The 19,778-nt window shown below is 33.6% G+C and overlaps 1 protein-coding gene across 3 annotated transcripts in view; it reads right to left on the bottom strand.

Moving 5' to 3' along the window:
* The window catches only part of LOC141398526 (uncharacterized), a 97,284-nt gene extending 78,034 nt beyond the window's left edge, over positions 1-19,250 (bottom strand). The window contains exons 1-2 of one of the 3 annotated variants that reach the window (XM_073975854.1): positions 19,108-19,250; positions 18,696-18,935 (exon numbers count right to left, since the gene is read on the bottom strand). The gene's annotated coding sequence lies outside the window, so the exon portion shown is untranslated. Of the gene's footprint in view, positions 1-18,695 lie in introns of all 3 variants that reach the window. The other 2 variants (XM_073975853.1, XM_073975852.1) reach the window with 2 other exon arrangements.
* Between the last annotated feature and the right edge of the window lie 528 nt (positions 19,251-19,778).

Genomic DNA, 19,778 nt, shown 5'->3' on the forward strand with positions numbered 1-19,778 from the left:
AGGACCCATTCAGCAATATATTCGTGGATTTTTTAAAGATTTTTAGGGGAACCCATTGATAACAAAATGCGTGAATTTTTTGAAGACTTTTAGGAGGACTCCTTCAGTAATATATGCGTGGCTTTTTTAAAGACTTTTAGGAGAACCCATTAATAACAAAATGCGTAAAGAATTCTATAGGATAACCCCTTAAAGAATATGTGCGTGGATTTATATAAGACCCTCTCCATGATTTATTAAATCTTTAGCGACTGCCTTTGTGAGTTATTTTAAAGCCATATCTGTAAAACTCTAACATTCTTTCAAACATCAATTTAAAAGATTACAAATTCACAATAAGAACAAAAAATAATTAACAGACAACACAGACACATTTCGTATTACAAAATGAACGCCAATGAATGTTCAATGTTAAACAGATCAACAAACAACTGTCTGAAAACGAAACTCCTCTCAGAAAAAGAATCTTGTTTTTCATTTGCAACATTGTATTCAACAGAAATTTGTACTTTAGACAAAATCGTTTATATTTAACCTTTAATTATAAATTTCATTAGAAAAACATGTTGAGTTTGGACTTTAATATTGTTTATTAGAAATTGTTTATGTTATGGGCAATGTTTTATGTGTAGCATTAAACATAATTTAGAATAACATTGAAAGTGTTATTACTCAGAAAAAAAATATGAACATTGTTTGATGGAAATTTTATGTTAATAAGAGGGTAAGCGGAAATGGGCATTTTATTTGTGGTAGTGCACAAAAGGTCACAAAAAGTAGTTCTATATTCTTTTTAAATCATAGAGGTATAATATTTAAGTTTTAATTGTAAATCATTTTATTATTTATCTGTCTAATGTATGTACAACATTTTGATGCAATAAGGTGAAGACTATTTGTTGAAATAATAACATATGTTTTTATTTTTTATCTGTATTAATCTTTCGAAAATCCACCAGGTTAAAGTTATTGACGACTTTTTACGATCCTTACAATTTAAGAAAATTAGAGAGAAACAAAACGATGTGTTATTTTTATACCTTCCACCATAGAATGGGATAGAGGGTATATTAAGTTTGTTTTTCTGTTGGTAACACATCGAACTATTTATTTGCGACCATATAGTATATCACCAATATTTTTGAAAATTTAACATAGCTGAAGCCAAGGTTTACCCTTTTAAAACCCGCGACTTGTGATTGTATATTATATAAATTAAATATGTTTGGATAAAATGACATGTTTTTGGACGTGGCAAAAAATATTGGTCTTAAAAGATAATTTGTGTGGAAGCTGTGGCTATATTTATGTTATAAAATGTGTAAAAATGGGTTGAAGCCACCATGTCTTTTTTTGTTTTCTTTCGATTTGTGAGTAAACCACACTTCTCTCGATTTTCTTGTCAAAGTAAAAGTAGAAGCATACTAAATAAGGATCATCTTACTAATGTATTACTTTTCAAAATTTGAACTGCTTCCACCATTAAATGATGCTGACATTTTGAAGCCAGATTTACAGTGTTTTTTGAAATTTTCTTCTAAATTCATTCCGCAAACAAGTTTTTCAAAAAATCATATACAGGATTGTAGTACTTGCGATTCTGAGTTATTTGATATGTATATTGTGAATGTAGTCTGCACAACTTCATAGAAATCTGCATCCAAATGCGGAAATTTTGTGTGAATATTTTTCTAAAAATCATATTTTTCGGGTCTAATATTTGCAATTGTCTCTAGAATACTTCGTACTCTATTGCAAATTTTAGTTTTTTACGTTCCGGATCCAATAAATCATTCCTCGTGAAAATCAATCTACTAAAACGCGAGGTACGAGAAATTCCAAAGTAGAAAAATCACCTAAAATTGTTTTTGAAAATATCGCGTATTTTTTCGCGTTTTCTGCGGATCGTTTCCACTGCAATGAAAAAACTTGTGCAGCATCTTCGTTTTAGCGGAAACAGAGATTTAAAAACTTCACTGATAAGGAAGCTACATTCATTTTATCCCAAATAGTGTGTGATGCTACATCCACGGTTCTTGATTGATCGCCTTGAAATAGATATATATCGATGTAGATTTTCATGGTGGACACTGAAATCGGATGCGGACAAAAATTGTATGCACTTTGCGCAAATTAGCGATATTTTAAGGTTTTTTAATGCTAAGATGCAGCCGATGCTACATCTTAGAGTCCAACTTATATTTCGAAAAATATATACAACTTAATAGATATGGTCTTGCTGTACATCAAAATCACATGCGGACAAAATGATTTTGATAATTACGCGATTTACACGTATTTTAAAATGCATATAAATTAAAATGGGTTATGTGACCTCTATTTCCATTTCAGAAGCCTTGAGATATATCCTCATCAACCCAATTACCTTCCCTAATGGGAAAGCTTTAATACGAATGCCAATAAAGTAAAATCCGTCTATTTTTTGGGAGATTTAAGCAAAATGAAGGAAGTATTCCTATAGATTTTCACAATATTTTCTACTAGAAAATGCATGTGAAAAAATATTTTTTCAAACAAAAAATTATTTTTTTGACCAAAATATGTGCTTATTTTAGCTGTAACATCGAAACTATAACACCAATCTGTATGATTGTAGTCTCATTTGATTCGCCGTGAAGTTTTGATCCACAACAATTTTTTAGTTAATTTTATGACCACTAAATGGGCCTTAATTTTGAAAAATGTTGACTTATATTCACATAATTTATCAATTTTATGTACATTCCGCGAATTCTGTGTAACATTTTGCAGGTATTATGCAATCTACTCGCTGAAGACACTTCGAGAGAACTTTTTTGTAACAATTGTGCTCATTAAAATAATTAGCGTTTTTATAATATTTTCTTTCTAAAAAAGCGAAATGAAAGCGCCATAACTTTTGTCCGCAACAACCAAAAATTGGCTCGCGACCAGATTCGTACAGGGAATGTTTTTCTTAACCTACATATCAAAAATCGTTGATGTAGCGCGAAAAAAATTTATCCTTTTTTTTCTGAAATGGAATATGAAATAATTGACAATATTCGTGATATATATTCCTGATCAGTATAAAATTCTAAGACGATCTAGCCATGTCCGTCTGTTGTAATCATTCTAGCGTTCGCAATAATTGAGCTAGAGCCCTATATTTTTGTACACCATGGTCTTTTTTCCATAGGCAGGTCAAGTTCGAAGATGGGCAATATTGATCCACGTTTTGATATAGGCCACATATAACGGTACCTCCCGAGTTTCGGTATTGTGGGGATTTTAGCTACATTTTTTGACCAAACAAGTTGTAATTTCACGCTTGGGGTTCCCAGTGGTCACAAAACATCTCCACCAAAAGCTGTCAACGTAGGTCCATGTTTTGGTATATCTTCAAAATAACGGTACCTCCCGATTTTCGGTATTTTGAGGATTTTAGCTACAATTTTTACTCGAACTACCAGTAATTTAACGCTTGAGGTTCCCGGTGGTCACAAAACATCTCCATTAAAAGCCGTCAACATAGGTCCATGTTTTGGTATAGCCCCCATATAACGGTACCTCTCGATTTTTGGTATTTTGGGGATTTTAGCTACAATTTTTAATCGAACTACATGTAATTTGACGTTTGAGGTTCCCAGTGGTCACAAAATATCTCCAACGAAAACAGTCAACATAGGTCCACGTTTTGGTAGAGCCCCCATATAACGGTACCTCCCGATTTGCGGTATTTTGGGATTTAAGCTACAATTTTTAACCGAAATACCTGTAATTTGACGTTTGAAGTTTCCGGTGGTCACAAAACATCTCCACCGAAAACTGTCAACGTAGATCCACGTTTCGGTATAGCCCCAATATAAGGGTACTTCCCGATTTTTGGTGTTTTGAGGATTTAAACAACAATGTTTAATCGAACTATTTGTAATTCGACATTTGAGGTTCCCAGTGGTCACAAAACTTCTCCACCAACAATTATCAACATAGGTCCATACTTTGATATATCCCCATATAAGGATGTCAGCCGATTGAAGACATTTCTATATAAATTTTTTATCTATTTTATCAAATTGTAGACGGGATAGAAAATAATAATTCCCTTTTAGTTCAGAATATTTTATGGTGGAGGGTATAAAAAGTTCGGCCCGGCCGAACTTGACGCTTTTTTACTTGTTATTATTGTGCTAGATAATAAATAAACCATCCTTAATTTGAGCTGAATCGCTCTTCCGGTCCTTTTATTCTTCTTCCATTTACATTCATTTTGAAAGGGCGGAAGTAATTTTTTTTATTTATGTGTGTTTTTCCGCGATGATCATCATGATTTTTTACACAAACCATATTTATGAGCGGTCATTACTTAAAGACTTTCTTAAAACTCAACGCCAACTTGCCGCATATACAGTGGCGGCACCGAATGGAGTGGACAAATATAGTCCATATTTGAACCTGATCTATATCCGGTAGATATATTAGGATGTGTAAAGTATATATACATTCTGCCACTCCCTTCAAGAGTTACCGTACGAACAATTTTTCCGAACATTTTGAACTTTTGTGGGGGAGGTACCTGAAGGAGTGGACCGATATGGCTTAACTTCAAACTTAAACTATGTTTGGACAAAATATTTTTAAGGCCAAATTTTGGACTAAATCGGCAGATCCATTCTAGAGTTATCTTGCGCTCCAACCATCTCACACGGTATCATAGGGTTTTTTTGTACCTTTCAGGCTATTTTCTCAGGAAGTATGGACTTGCCCCTAATAAAGCGATTCGCGAACAGGTCCATAACTGAACTTTTCCGAAATTTTTTGTGGGAGGTAACCGAAGGAATGGACCGTTTGAGTTCATATTGGAACCTCATCTAAGTCTGGTAGAAATTTAACGATGTGTAAAGTATGGACCAAATCGGTTACTTCCTTTAAGAGTTATTTTCCGAACATTTCCCAACTTTTGTGGGGGAGGTACCGGAAGGAGTAGACCGATATAACCCATCTTCGAACTTAAACTAAGTTTGGACAAAATATTGCGAAAGCCAAATTTTGGACCAAATCGGTTCATCCGTTCGAGAGTTATCGTGCGCACCAGACAAACAGACAGACAGACAGACGGACATTGCTAAATCGACTCCAAATTGTCTGAAACACATTTCGTCCAAACATACTTGGGGTCTTAAACCATTATTTCGATGAGGCACATTTTACCCGTATGAAATGTATATACACTCGTTAGCATAAATGCTGAGGGTATAAACATTGTTTCAATATACGCATGCTGAGGGTATATCTCTGTCGGAAAAGCCGACTGATACTTTTTTACTTGTATTTTGGCAAATTGATTTTTCATGTCGCTGTAAACAACACAACACAAGTCCGTATGTCAAACCGTACTAAGTACGTTGATGCTAACAACAGTCAAACTTTCCAATGGAAATGTCAAATTGCACCTGGCAATACGTAGTGTCGCTCTTTGGATATTATTCAATTTACGCAGATACGATGCCGTACTCAAAGCATTCCACCACAACCAAACTCCATATGCAATGAATGGGCGCACGATGGTCGTACAAATTCAACAGATGACCCGTGGTTTCAGTCCTCAAGCTATCTGATTTGTAAAATATCATTACGTGGATAACCTTTGTTATACCATAATTTCCGCCGCTCAACATTTCCAAGATATTAAGTGACAGAAATTGTGCCTTTAAACCCTGGCATTACGTCAAAATGTTTATGACTGGTTAGGATAGTTATAAATTAAGACAAAAATGTATTTCAGTGATCTATCTAAAAGATTGATTTGAATTTTGACCTTAGAAGGATTAACACAGTATGCAAACTCAAGAAAAATTCGACTTGAAACATGAATGCAGTTGTAATAGTACAGAAGTACTCTGAGGTTCCTATGAGGTCCGTCCTTACGTCGGCTTTAAGAACAAATTTACTATAACCCACATAAAACCGCTGATAGGGCTGATAACGCCACAAAAAATGGCTGCAAAAATTAACGTAAAATTGGGATATTTTCGCATATTTTATGGGGTGTATTCTGTTATCTGCCATTCCACGCTTATAAAGTCTCATTTGGCCTATGCATTTGACAGCAAAGTAAGGAATATGTTTAACAAAACAAGTAAAACAGTATCATTCGGCTTTGTCGACAGAGATATACCCTCAGTCTATGTGAATTGAAACTTTCATATACGGACAGATCGAATGTATTTAGAGTATTTTCTGAATTTTGTCTATTTTGGAAGTGGACCACTTCCAGGCATACTGGTCCAAAAGTTATATGAAATGACTTATATAGCTTTTGGACCAGTATGCCTGGAAGCATGGACTTGTCCAAGAAAACATATTATCGCTGTAAACAGGACTACACCGAACAGCATCGGTATACATTTCTAAAGGATCTTCGAACAGACACTAAACTGTACTTAGACACAAATGTTGATGGGAGGTACCCTAAGGAGAGGACCGATACGGGCCGAGATAAACTAAATATAGAACAAATAGTAGGAGATCTAAAGTTTGGACCAAATTGTTTGCCCCGTTCAAGAGATATCGTGCATACCATGTTAGTGATATTTTTAAATATTGGGGGAAATAAAGGAAGTTGTGGGCAAGTATTGCCCATTTTCAAACTAAAACTAAGTTTGGACAAAATATGACGAAGGTAAATTTTGGACCAAATCGGTTGATCAGTTCGAGAGTTATCGTGCTATCCAGCCACTATAGGGGGTGGGTTTTTAAACCTTTTGGGCTGTTTTCTCAAGAAGTATGGATTTGGCTTGAAAAACTTTTACCGTCGTAATTGAGGCAGCGAATGCAAGTTGCTTCAATAATAATCAAAGAGATTCGAGAGTGGGTCTTAAAGTTGACTAGTCCGACATTTTGTGTGGAATGAAGAATTGGTCAAATATAGACCCTATTTAAACCTGATATACACCTGGTAAATATAATAGGATGTGTAAAGTATGGACTAAATCGGTCACTCGCTTCAAGAGTTATCGTGCGCACAATGTTCCGAACATTTTTGAAGTTTTGTGGGGGAGGTACCTGAAGGAGTAATCAGATAGGGTTTATCTTCGAACTGAAACTAAGTTTGAGCAAAATATTAGGAAGGCCAAATTTTGGACCGAATCAGCAGATCCGTTCGAGAGTTATAATGTGCTCCAACCACTACACACGGTGTCTAAGAGTTTTTTTGCATATTTCAGGCTATTTTTATTAGGAAATATCGACTTGTCCCTGCTGAAAATTATACCGTCGTATGGGAGGCACTGAATACAAGTTGTTACAACAAAAATCAAAGCGATTCGAGTGCTGAGCGCTTTAACTGAACTTATCCGAAATTTTGTGTGGGAGGTACCCGAAGGTGTGGATCGATCAAATCCATATTAGAACCCCATCTAAGTCTGGTAGACATTTCACGATGTGCAAAGTATGGACCAAATCGGTTTCTCCGTTCAAGAGCTGTCGTACGCACAAATTTTCCGAACATTTTCGAATTTTTGTGGGGAGGTACCGGAAGGGGTGGACCGATATATCCCATCTTCGTACTTAAACTAAGTTTGGAAAAAGTATTAGGAAAGCCACATTTTGGACTGAATCGTTTGATCCGTTCGAGAGTTATCGTGCGCTCCAGCCAGACAGACAGACGGACGGACATGGCTAAATCAACTCCAAATTGTCTGAAACGGATTTCGAAGAAACATACTTGGGGTCAAAAACCATTATTTCGATGAGGCACATCTTGCCCGTATGAAAGTATATATACCCTCGTTAGCATTAATGCCGAGGGTATAATGATTAATACAATCTTGAAATGGATAGGGTTGGGTATCATTAAGCCTTCCCAAACTAGATCCTTTGGCTACACCTTTGAACCTCAAAATCCCTTTCAAATTATTGTTTAACATAATAGCATTTACAACTCTTGTATATTTATTTTTCGAATTCAAACAAAGAAAGTGGGCTCATAAATCATTAATTTGTCTGAGATATACATTTTTGTTGCTTTTTCGAACAAAAATATGTGATATGTTAGATATGATAAATAGTGACAAATACTTCCTATTTCGTTCCGAGTCAAATAAATTATTTTTCATAGACCAAACTTAATTATAACAATTTTTAACGATTAACCTTCAAAAAGTCTAGCAAATTCAAAAATGTATATTATTACGAATGATTTTCTAGTATGTTTATTATAGTTTTATTATTTCGTGTTAAACAAATTTTATCAAGAATGATCTTCATCCATACATAAATATCACGCTTAAATCGACCTAGCCGATTTAATTATGGCATTCCATAAAGGAAAAAACTAAATATTGAAATAAATATATTATTTTTGAAAACTACACTGTTCAATGGACTGAATGACGCCACATTATCACTACAAGTTTATAGGGCTGGTGACAAACATTTATTTTATGTTTTTTTTTGCAATCAGAAACTACGGATGCAATAAAAACCAAAATAAGTTCCCGATATGAAATTTGAACTTTTAACGCAATTATTTTGTTGCCATGCCTTTTTTATTGACTCTTATATGTAAATACGTACTTCAAAACAACACGAAATGCTGCTGTACTCATTCGATGCTCGATGTTGTCATGTCAAGGATATCATCGATGCATCTGACATTTTGATTGCCCCTCGTTATGTGGAACAGAAAAATAAGTAAAAAATCTGTTATGATTTCATGCAATTGAAAGCAATTACAGATAATTACCATGTTTAATGAACGTGTGAATTAAAACAAAGTGGTGGTGATCAATGCTTTTTAGAGCTAGAGGGGAATATTCAAGTGAACACCGGTGGATACAAGCAAATTGTTTATTTGTATGCTCTATTTTAAATAGATATTGCAAATTCTGTTTAATGTATCAAACAAATTAACCAATTAAAACAATTTAACTTATATCAACTATAAAAGTAGTGATTGGCTTTAATAAAATAGTATATAGAATCCTGTATAAAACTGCTCAAAACGTGTGAACTTCATGTGGATAGGCACTTTTTAAATATACAAAGCTGCGTTGCAGAACCTGAAAGATGCAACTAGTTGTAAAGGATTTGAAAAAAATTAAAGAAAGACTTTGGTAACTAGTTTAAAGAAAGCCATTGGATTATAGCTCTTTGCGTGGCAATAGAAAAGCGTTTTTACAGCCTAATAAACGTTTGGGACAAAAACGTTTTTTCAAATTATTAATTACATTAAAGAGCTATACCAGAAAAACCGCTCAACGTAAAGTAGACGACATTTCCATCGATGAGTCCAAACAGTGTGTCTAACAAAGTACGGCACCACATGTACACAGGTATAAAATGTTAGACACAGGCCGACTTCCGTATTGTCATTTGCTTTGTATTCGTGCATTAAACTAGGGGTTCTTAAACCGATTCTCCACTACTGCAATTTCATAAAAGAACCCCTAGTTTCGTCCACGAATACAAAGCAACTGACAATACGGAAGTCAGCCACCCTGTTCGGACTCAACGATAAAAAGGAGGCCCTTTTTTATTGAGCTACTATGAATCAATCTGAACTTATTGATATGACATTTCAGAGGAAACCCCTCTTTTCGTTTTTAGCTAACATAGAATAAACAGTGAAATCAGCAAAAAGTCCTAAATGACATTAATATGGCAAATCCAGGATGGTCCCTCTTTTATATTTATATTTTGTATTTTATATTAATTTCTTGTTGAAAATCAAGCTTTATGATCAATAATGCATCTGAAAAAGGAAAGCCGACGACTCGAACCCGCACACCCACCACTATGTGACATGACATGTTTTGCCTTTTGCTAAAGAAGGCTCCTCAGACATATTGGATGTGGGACGGCTTCGCTATCACCTAACTTTTACTCTTTCAAATGCAATTTGTTGTTTTGCAATTTTAAGGCAATAATTTTTTTAGTATTAATTTTTAATTAATTTCTCGTTGGAAATCGAGCTTTATGATCAATAATGCATCTGAAAAAGGAAAGCCGACGACTATTTTATATTTCATATTTTACATTTATGTTTAATATTTAATATTTTATGTTTTATATTTAATATTTTATATATTATATTTTATATTTTATATATTATATTTTATGTTTTATATTTTATATTTCATATTCTATATATTATGCTTTATATTTAATATTTTATATATTATATACTATTGGGGGCCACCGTGGTGCAATGGTTAGCATGTCCGCCTTGCACTCAGAAGGTCTGCGGTTCGAATCCCAGGCCAAGCAACATCAAATTTTCAACGGTGGCAAAATTCCCCCTCAGTAATGCTGGCGACATTTCCTGAGTATTTAAGCCATGAAAAACTTCTCTACAAGTGGTGTCGTAAGGCACGCCGTTCGGACTCGGCAATAAAAAGTAGGTCCCATATCATTGAGCCAATATGAATCGGCGTGCACTCATTGATATGAGAGAAGTCTCCCTTGTCCCATCTGGGATGTTTGTGGAACAATTATATATTATATTTTACATATTATATTTAATATTTTGTTTTTTATATTTTTTATTTTATCTATATATATAAAAGAGCTTAGTGAGTGACTGAGTGAGTGACTGACATATCATCGCCCAGACGAAATCGCTGAAGCTAGAAAGCTGAAATTTTGACTGTGGGTTGCTGTCGGTGTGTAGGGGTGAGATAAGGCTGGGTTTTTGGAAATTCGACCTAGAAGGGTACGAAAAGTACTAAAAGGTACTAAATATGGTACCCTTTGTATTAGGCAAACGGGAAGAGCTAGAATTCTGAAATTTGGAATGAGGGTAACTGATGGAGAGTTAGAAAGATGTACCAAAGGGTTTTTGGAAATTCGACCTATAAGTGTACGAAAAGTTACTAAATTTGGTACCAATTGCATATTTTGAGCAGATATAGCTACAATCTTCATATTTGGTGTGGAAACCAAGGTTGGGAAGTGGAGTTGATATAAGGAAAAGATTTTGGAAGTTCGTACTTATGTGTACGAGAAGTACTAAATGGTACTAAATTTGGTACATTTTGGATTTGGGTGAACGGATAAAGCTGAAAACCTGAAATTTGGAATTTAGATTAACGTTGAAGTGTACGATTGAGATATGGGGGTAGATTTGGAAATTCTTACTTATGGGTACGAAAAGTAGTAAACGGTACTAAATTTGGCACAAATTGGATTTGGGTGAACGGATAGTGCTGGAATCCTGAAATTTGGAATTTAATTACTTTTGGAGTGTAAGATTGAGTTAGTCTTGGAAATTCGTGCTTATGGGTACGGAAAGTACTAAATGGTACTAAATTTGGTACAATTTAAATTTAGGTGGTCGGATAGAGCTGTAATCCTGAAATTTGGAATTAAAATTACATATGGAGTGTAGGATTGAGGTAGTTTCGGAAATTCGTATTTATGGGTACGGAAAGTACTAAATGGTACTAAGTTTGGTACATTTTGGATTTGGGTGAACAGATAGAGCTGGAATCCTGAAATTTATAATTATGATTACTTATGGAGTGTAGGATTGAGGTAGGTTTGGAAATTCGTACTTATGTGTACGAAAAGTACTAAATGGTACTAAATTTGGTACAATTTGGATTTGGGAAAACGGATAGAGCTGGAATCCTGAAGTTGGAGTTATGATTACTGTTGGAATATAGGACTGAGGTAGTTTTAGAAATTCGTATTTATGTGTACGAAAAGTACTAAATGGTACTAAATTTGGTACAATTTGGATTTGAGAGAACGGATAGAGCTGGAATCCTTAAATTTGGAGTTATGTTTACTGTTGTAGTATAGGATTGAGGTAGTTTTGGAAATTCGTACTTCTGAGAACGAAAAGTACTAAATGGTACTAAATTTGGTACACTTTGTATTTGGGTGAAAGGATAGAGCTGGAAACCTGAAATTTGATTACTATTGAAGTGTAGGATTGATATATGGGGTAGTTTTGGAAATTCGTACTTATGTGTACGAAAAGTACTAAATTTGGTACAATTTGGATTTGGTTGCACGGATAGAGCTGGAATCCTGAAATTTGGAGTTATGTTTACTGTTGCAGTATAGGATTGAGGTAGTTTTGGAAATTCGTACTTATGTGTACGAAAAGTACTAAATGGTACTAAATTTGGTACAATTTGGATTTGGGAGAACGGATAGAGGTGGAATCCTGAAATTCGCAATTACTATTGGAGATAGTTATTGAAATTCGTACTTTCATACTAAAAGTATTAATGGTATTATGAATAGAGGTGGAATTCGGAAATTTGGTATTATAGCCGCTGTTGGTATGTAGGGTTGAGATATGGATGTTGTTGTGGATATACGTACAATAAGTGTACCAAAACTACTAAGTGGCACAGAATTTAGTCCAAATTGTTATTGTGCTAAGACGTAGAGCTGAAATTGTGAAATTTGGTATTAGCATAGCAGTTGACGTTTAGAGTGGAGATAGAGAGGAAGTTTTGGAAATGCGTACTAATGTATACGAAAAATACAAAATCGCGTTGGGATATAGTTTTGGATAAAAGGAGGTAATTTTTGAAACTTATACATACATACTATAAGTACTAAATTTGTTACCAGTTTGGTGTTGCATGAAGGGATATACATAGGTGGAATTGTTGTATGAGGGATTGTGTTGGTGTTTAGATACGGATTTTTTGAAATAGATACCCATTCTAAAATTAGAGAAATACGAAATGTACTAAATGCTATTAAATTTGACGTTGGGTGTAGCAATGAAGATGGAAGTATATCATTAGTGCGTGAAAAGTACAAAATTGCAATAAATTTGGTATTGGGTTAAGGAATAGAAGTGAAATTCTGATATATTATTGATTTGTCAGGTTCATTGGTAGAGGTGGTCGTACAATAAGTGTACTAGAAGTATTAAATAATACTAAATATTGAGGCACTGGTATTGGGTGAATCGATAAATAAAATTTGTTATGAGGATCACCGTTGAGATTGGATCAGAAAATTTATTTAAATCAGCCTTTAAATGTATGAAAGGTTTCTACATGTAATACCATTGACATTGGGTGAACAAGTAGAGCTAAAACTGGAACGTTTGAGCTAAGGTCCTGGATTTTAAAAATTTACTGAATAATGTACTATTGTTTCTAAGTTAAAACGAATTCGGTTTCTAAATAATGTACTGAATGTTTTTACATCCTGAGAAAAAAGGCCTAAAATAAAATATCTCAAAAATTAACTGTTAGGGTAACATTTTCTGAATGGTATTCTACATTTTTATATCACAAATTCCAAAATTGGGTTGGAAAATGTGGATTAAATTTTTAAAATACCCATACCGTTCTAATAAAGCATGGACTGGAATTTAAAATGTAGGCCGCTGTTGAAGTATAGAGGTCTTTTTTTTTAATTCGAACAAAACTTGTACGAGCAGTACTTGAAGGAAATTAAATATCAATTCAAATAGGTATTAGTACATCAAAATTCTCAGTGTTCTCCATATTAAATATTGTTTATTTGTATATTATTCCTTTTCCGCATACAAAGTAGCGGGTATTTTGCTAGTATTTTATATTTTACATTTAATATTTTATATTTTATTTTTTATAATTTATATTTTGTATATTATAGTTTATATTTTATATCTTATAGTTTATGTTTTATATTTTTTATTTTATATTTTAAATTTCTATTTTATACCTTTAATTTTATATTTTATTTTTATAGTTTAGTTTTTTTATATTCTGCATTTTATAGTTTATATTTTTTATTTTATATTTAATGTTTTTTATTTTATATTTTATTTTTTTATTTTATTTTTTATATTTTATGATTTATATTTTATTTTTCATATTTTACATTTCATATTTTATTATACCCTACTCCACAATGTGGGAAGGGTATTATAAGTTTGTTTTACTAAAAATACATGTAACGCCGCGAAATATTCGTCTTAGACCCCCAATGATATATACCATTTTTCATATCTCGACGAGATAAAGCGATATAGCGATGTGTGTCCTTCCGTCCGTGTGTCGTCTGTCCATTATAAATTGTAATCAAACTCCAGGCTGGAAATATGGACCGATCGTCACGAAATTTGGTATGGAGGTCTGTTTCACATCAGAACATATCGCTATTGTTATTGGTGATGATCGTGAAATATTTAGGGAGTAAAATGGACCAAAAACAGATTTTTTATCCGAATTTGTATCTGCTCTGTACGGCGCAATCCTAGTCCGATCCGAAATTTTAAATAAAGTGTGATACTTGATGATCAGATAGTTTTTAGCGGGTGAAATGGACCGAAACTATTGTGTGAAAATTGGAAACAATTTTAATATACATATATATTATATCTTTATTCCTGGTAGACACATTCCGACCACGAAAGAGATCTCTCGACCTTTCCATAGATGCCAATTATGTTGATGTACGTGCTCAGATAACCGTGTTACAGCCTAGTAGTTCCACAGTTTTAATTGTGTGTATAGTAACCATAACCACGCTAGAGTTCGCAGTTATTGTTTAAAACTGACAAATTTTTACAAGATATGCCAACAATTTTGGATACTGAACGGATAGTTCTTAGCGGGTGAACTTTTGTGGGAAAAATATCCAAATTCAATTTTTGGTCTATATTTTATTTCTAGGAGACATATGTCGGCAATCTACGAAGATAAACTTGAAAACCAACATGAATATAGCGGTTAGATAATTGAACTGCTGTCTAACATATAAATGTTTTTTTAATGTTGTGATTTTCTTGCATAGAACTACATTAACATTCCATGTTACAAGGTGTCGCATTTATGATAGAAAAGTTTTCAAATCATGAAAGAAGGATTCCCAGGTTTTTAACTTGTTACAAATTACAATGCTGTACGGGGTCTTGACGATTTTCTGATACCTTTGGTAAAAAGTAATGTAATAGTACCTCGAAATTTTGTTCTTTTTTCATTGATCGAAAAAAATCACCGAAAACTATTTCTAAAATTCTTTTAATATTTGTTTATACCACCAAGTATGTTTGGACGAAGTCCATTTCAAACAATTTGGTGTCGGTTTACCCATGTCCGTCCTTCTGTCTGGCTGGCACGATAACTCTCGAAAAATCAACCTACAAAAGTTCAAAATTGTTCGCTAAAATTATTCGCACGATAGTTCCAGAAGGGACTAACCGAATTGTTCCAAACTAGGGATGTTGAAATATTACTTCCATGCATATATCAGGTTCGAATATGGACTATATCGGCCCACTCCCTTGAGAAAAGTATAGTTTAACAACTCTTCTCGAACCGTTTTGAATTTGTTTGAAACATGTACGACGGTGCAATTTTTTTGGGGACAAGTTTCTACTTCATGAGATGACACCAACTAAACTGGCTATTACGTCCGAATATGGACTACATCGGAACACTCCTTCGGGTGCCTCCCACACAAATTTTGGAAAGAGTGCCGTTTAAGGACTCGTCTCGGATTGTTTTAATTTTTTACATTTTTTTGTCTTTGTGGCCCTTGTTACGACAGTACAATTTTATGGGGGCGAAAGTCCATACTTCATGGGCAATTGCCCCAAAATTAAAAAAAAAAAAACAAGTAAAAAAGTATCAGTCGGCTTTGCCGACAGAGATATACCCTCAGCCTATGTATATTGAAACAATTCGACATTGACCGTTATGGAAGTGGATCTCCAGCCGCTACATATGGTGCCATAGGGGGTTTTTACACCCTTCAGGATGTTTGCTCAAGAAGTATGAACTTGCCCCTGAAAAAACGTTTATCATCGTAATTGTGGCAGCGAATGCAAGTTGCTTCAACAAAAAATCAAAGTGATTCGATAGCAGGTCTTAAAGTGAACTTATCCGAAATTTTGTGTGGGAGGTACCGGATGGAGTGGACAAATATAGTCCATATTTTAACCTGATCTATATCTAGCAGATATATTAGGATGTGTACAGCCATTCCCTTCAAGAGTTACCGTATGAACAAATTTTCCGAACATTTTTGACCTTTTTTGGGGAGGTAGCTGTAGGAGTGGACCGATATGGCTTATCTTGAAACTTAAACTATGTTTGGACAAAATATTACTAAGGCCAAATTTTGGACCGAATCGGCAGATCCGATCGAGAGGTATCTTGCGCTCCAACCACCTCATACGGTGTCATATAATTTTTTGCAACTTTCAGGCTATTTTCTCAGGAAGTATGGACTTGCCCCTAATGAAACTTGTACCGTCGTATGGAGGGCAGTCAATACAAGTTGCTAAAACAAAAATCAGAGCGATTCGAGAGATGGCTCTAATCTGAATTTTTCCGAAGGATTGAACCTATATTGAAGCATAATCTAAGTCTGGTACACATTTTACGATGCGCAAAGTATGGACCAAATCGGTTACTCCCTTAAAGAGTTCTCCCGCGCACAAATTTTCCGAACATTTTCGAACTTTTGTGGGGGAGGTACCGGAAGAAGTGGACCGATATAGCCCATCTTCGAACTTAAACTAAGTTTGGCCAAAATATTACGAAAGCCAAAATTTGAACCGAATCGGTTCATCCGTTCGAGAGTTATCGTGCGCACCAGCCAGCCAGACGGACAGACAGACGGACGGACATTTCTCAATCGACTCCAAATTGTCCGAAACACATTTCGTCCAAACATACTTGGGGTCTAAAACCATTATTTCAATGAGGCACATTTTGCCCGTATGAAAGTGTATATACCCTCGTTAGCATAAATGCTGAGGATATAAAAACATAGAGACGTTATAAGTATTGAGCTTACCTATTTTCTTTCTGTACGAGGCTAAGGGTATATCTCCTTCGGCACAGCTGACTGATACTTTCTAACTTGTTGTAATAATAGGTAGCAAAAAAGCCCTGACTGGTCATTATAAAATACGGTAAATAATACCTTACGTTTCCAGTAATGACGGCGTATATATGTATGTATGTACTACATCTCTGGTATCCCAGCAAACCAAATGTCGGATGTCCGACATATCGGAACAATTTCGGAAACAAAACCGTTCAGATTTTGTTCCGATTTCGGAGAAAATGTCGGAAGTAAATGTTCCATCGAATATGCTAACGTTTTTTTTCCGACTTCGTTACGAATTCGGATCGATATGTCGGAAACAAATTTCCCTTCGCACAACTACCACCTTTTGTATATATCTAACAACAACATTTTAGTTTGTTGTCGAAAAACAAAATGGTTGGTTATAAAATTCGCATGTACAGCTTTTAAATATTTTAAATATAAATGCAACATATAATAATTCAAGCTAGTGCTGATAGACTCAACATATCCGTACACATTGTTCTACTATCACTACAAAATGATAACAACAGTGAAAATCTTCCAATAAAAACATTACAAAGAAAATTGATCAATAAAAAGAGGCATCAGAGAACAATTTTTTCCTTCGATAATCATACGAAATTATTCCAAAATCGTTCAGAAATCTTTACGAAAGTTCGGAAGGTACCTCTGATTTTCATACGACATTATTCAGAAATCGTTCAGAAATCTGTACGAAAATTCCGAATTTCCCAAGGATTTTCTTCCGATCTCGTTCCGAAATTATGTTAACCACTTCATACAACTTTCGTTAAGATATCGTTACGATTTCGGATCAAATATCGGACGTAGCGTCCGAATTTTTTTCCAATTTCGTTACGATGTTTGCTGGGATGTTACCATTGGTATGTTCCTTTACTTTTGCAAATAGTAAAACCGGCAAAAGTAGTAAAAGTTGTAAACTGCTCCTATATGAATTGTACGGTGTCTAAAGTAAAGGAACGCTCTTCGAGTAAAAATTGTTAAAACTTAAAGATTCTTGCACGTAAAGAAACAGAGCTCATGTACATATATCAACTTATGTTTGTATGACCGGACGGCTAAAATATGTGCCCAGGTGTAGTGGAGTAGGGTATCACATGGTCGGCCCTGTCCGACTATAACCCTCTCTTACTTGGCTTTTATATACTATATTTTTCATTTTATATTTTTTATTTTTATTTTATATTTAATATTAATAATATTTGTTAATATTTATATTTTATTTTTTTATATTTTATATTTTGTATATTATAGTTTATATTTTATATCTTGTATTTTATATTTTATAGTTTATGTTTTATATTTTCTATTTTTTATTTTCTATTTTTTGTTTTATATTTTTATTTTATCTGTTTTATATTTTCATATTATATAATTTGTTATGTTTTATTTTATATTTTTAGTATTTTATTTTATATTTTATGTTTTTTTTATTTTACGTAATTTTTTCATCTCTTTAATTCTGATTCTAATTTCTATAGCATTCAACTGTTTTCATAACTTCAACAATTAAATCTATTTCATATTTCACAAAAAATGATCCAAATAAAAACAACAACATTTGTTACTGAAGGTTATGATTTATAAATATTGTCTTGTCGAGCGAGAGAAGGCTGTTCAGAATGACCCTCATGCAATTCATAGTTCATGCTGCACACGTTTTGAGTTATGGTTTACTGGTGATTACTAATAAATGATCAATAAAAAATTAACATGATGCTGTTAAATGCACAATTTCATAACAATTAATGCAACTATAAGAGATTTGATTTCAAGAAAATGTCAATTTATTAAATAAATAAAAAAAAAACAAATTTGCAAACTTTAAAACAATATCACGGCCATTGCAAAATTTTTGGCAAACCCTGCGGTGATAATTGATAACTTACCTTTATGTTTTGCCGTTGGAATGTTTTGTTATATTCAGTTGCACATAAAAGAAATTCATTCACACTCACCATAATCACACAAAAAAATTAATTAATTATTGCAAAATCTTCTATTTTACTTTTTCTTTATTGATATTTTTTATTTGCAAAACTTTTGGCTTTAATTCAAAACTTAAACACATGGATTTAGTTTAAGGAACACACATACAAAATAATTACAAAACGCACTACACGTGGGAGCTAGAAAGAGACAGAGAAACCGCTTAAAAATTGCCGATAAATTTTTGTACGTTTTCGAGTGCAAATACGGTAGCTAAAATATTTTGACTAACAATTGCGATGATTGGTTAATTAATTATGACAACATTAAATTTGATCGTGAACTTTGAATTAAACTGAAAACGCACTTTACTTCGTATTTGTAATAGTTTTTATTTTATTCTAAATTTTTATATTTTTGTTTTCTTAGTGACAAAACAAAAAGAAATAAATGTAACTACAAAAATATTACAAATAAAAGTCAGTACATATCTTGTGAAAGATCGCCGCGTTACTGACACTTAACAAATATGTGAAATTGTTTTTTTTCTTACTCTCTTCTTCCTCTTTGCGTAATTTACAAAGTCTATAGTAAAGTGTGTTGTTGTTGTTGTACACCACACAAAAAGCCAAATAAAAGTCACCATAAAAGAGAAAGAAAGACTTCCATTGCCGTAGTAGCAAGAGAGAGTAGAGTGGGGGAAGTTTAGCCAACAATTTCACTGAGGCTTAAATGAAAATAACAACGCAACATTTTCGATGAACTGGGAGGAAGTCAGGGGGCAAGGTGGGCTCAAACACATATGAAACCAGTAAAATAAAAACTTGTGAACCAAAAATGTACGTGGTGTGACAATAAAAAAAGTTATTTTTATTTCGAGGTGAACAAAGAAATGAACAACGGCCCCAAAGAAATTTCACCTAAACTTGTTACAGTGGTTCGAAGAAGATCTAACAAAATGCTATACAAACAAATCGTTTCATTGAATAAATATGTAAATAAAACACGTTTTTGAAAATATTACAAAAAATGTGTTAATTAGT

Source organism: Musca autumnalis, unplaced genomic scaffold (assembly GCF_047663935.1).
Source record: "Musca autumnalis isolate F117 unplaced genomic scaffold, ASM4766393v1 scaffold_3, whole genome shotgun sequence".
In the NCBI taxonomy this organism is placed as follows: Eukaryota; Metazoa; Arthropoda; class Insecta; order Diptera; family Muscidae; genus Musca; species Musca autumnalis.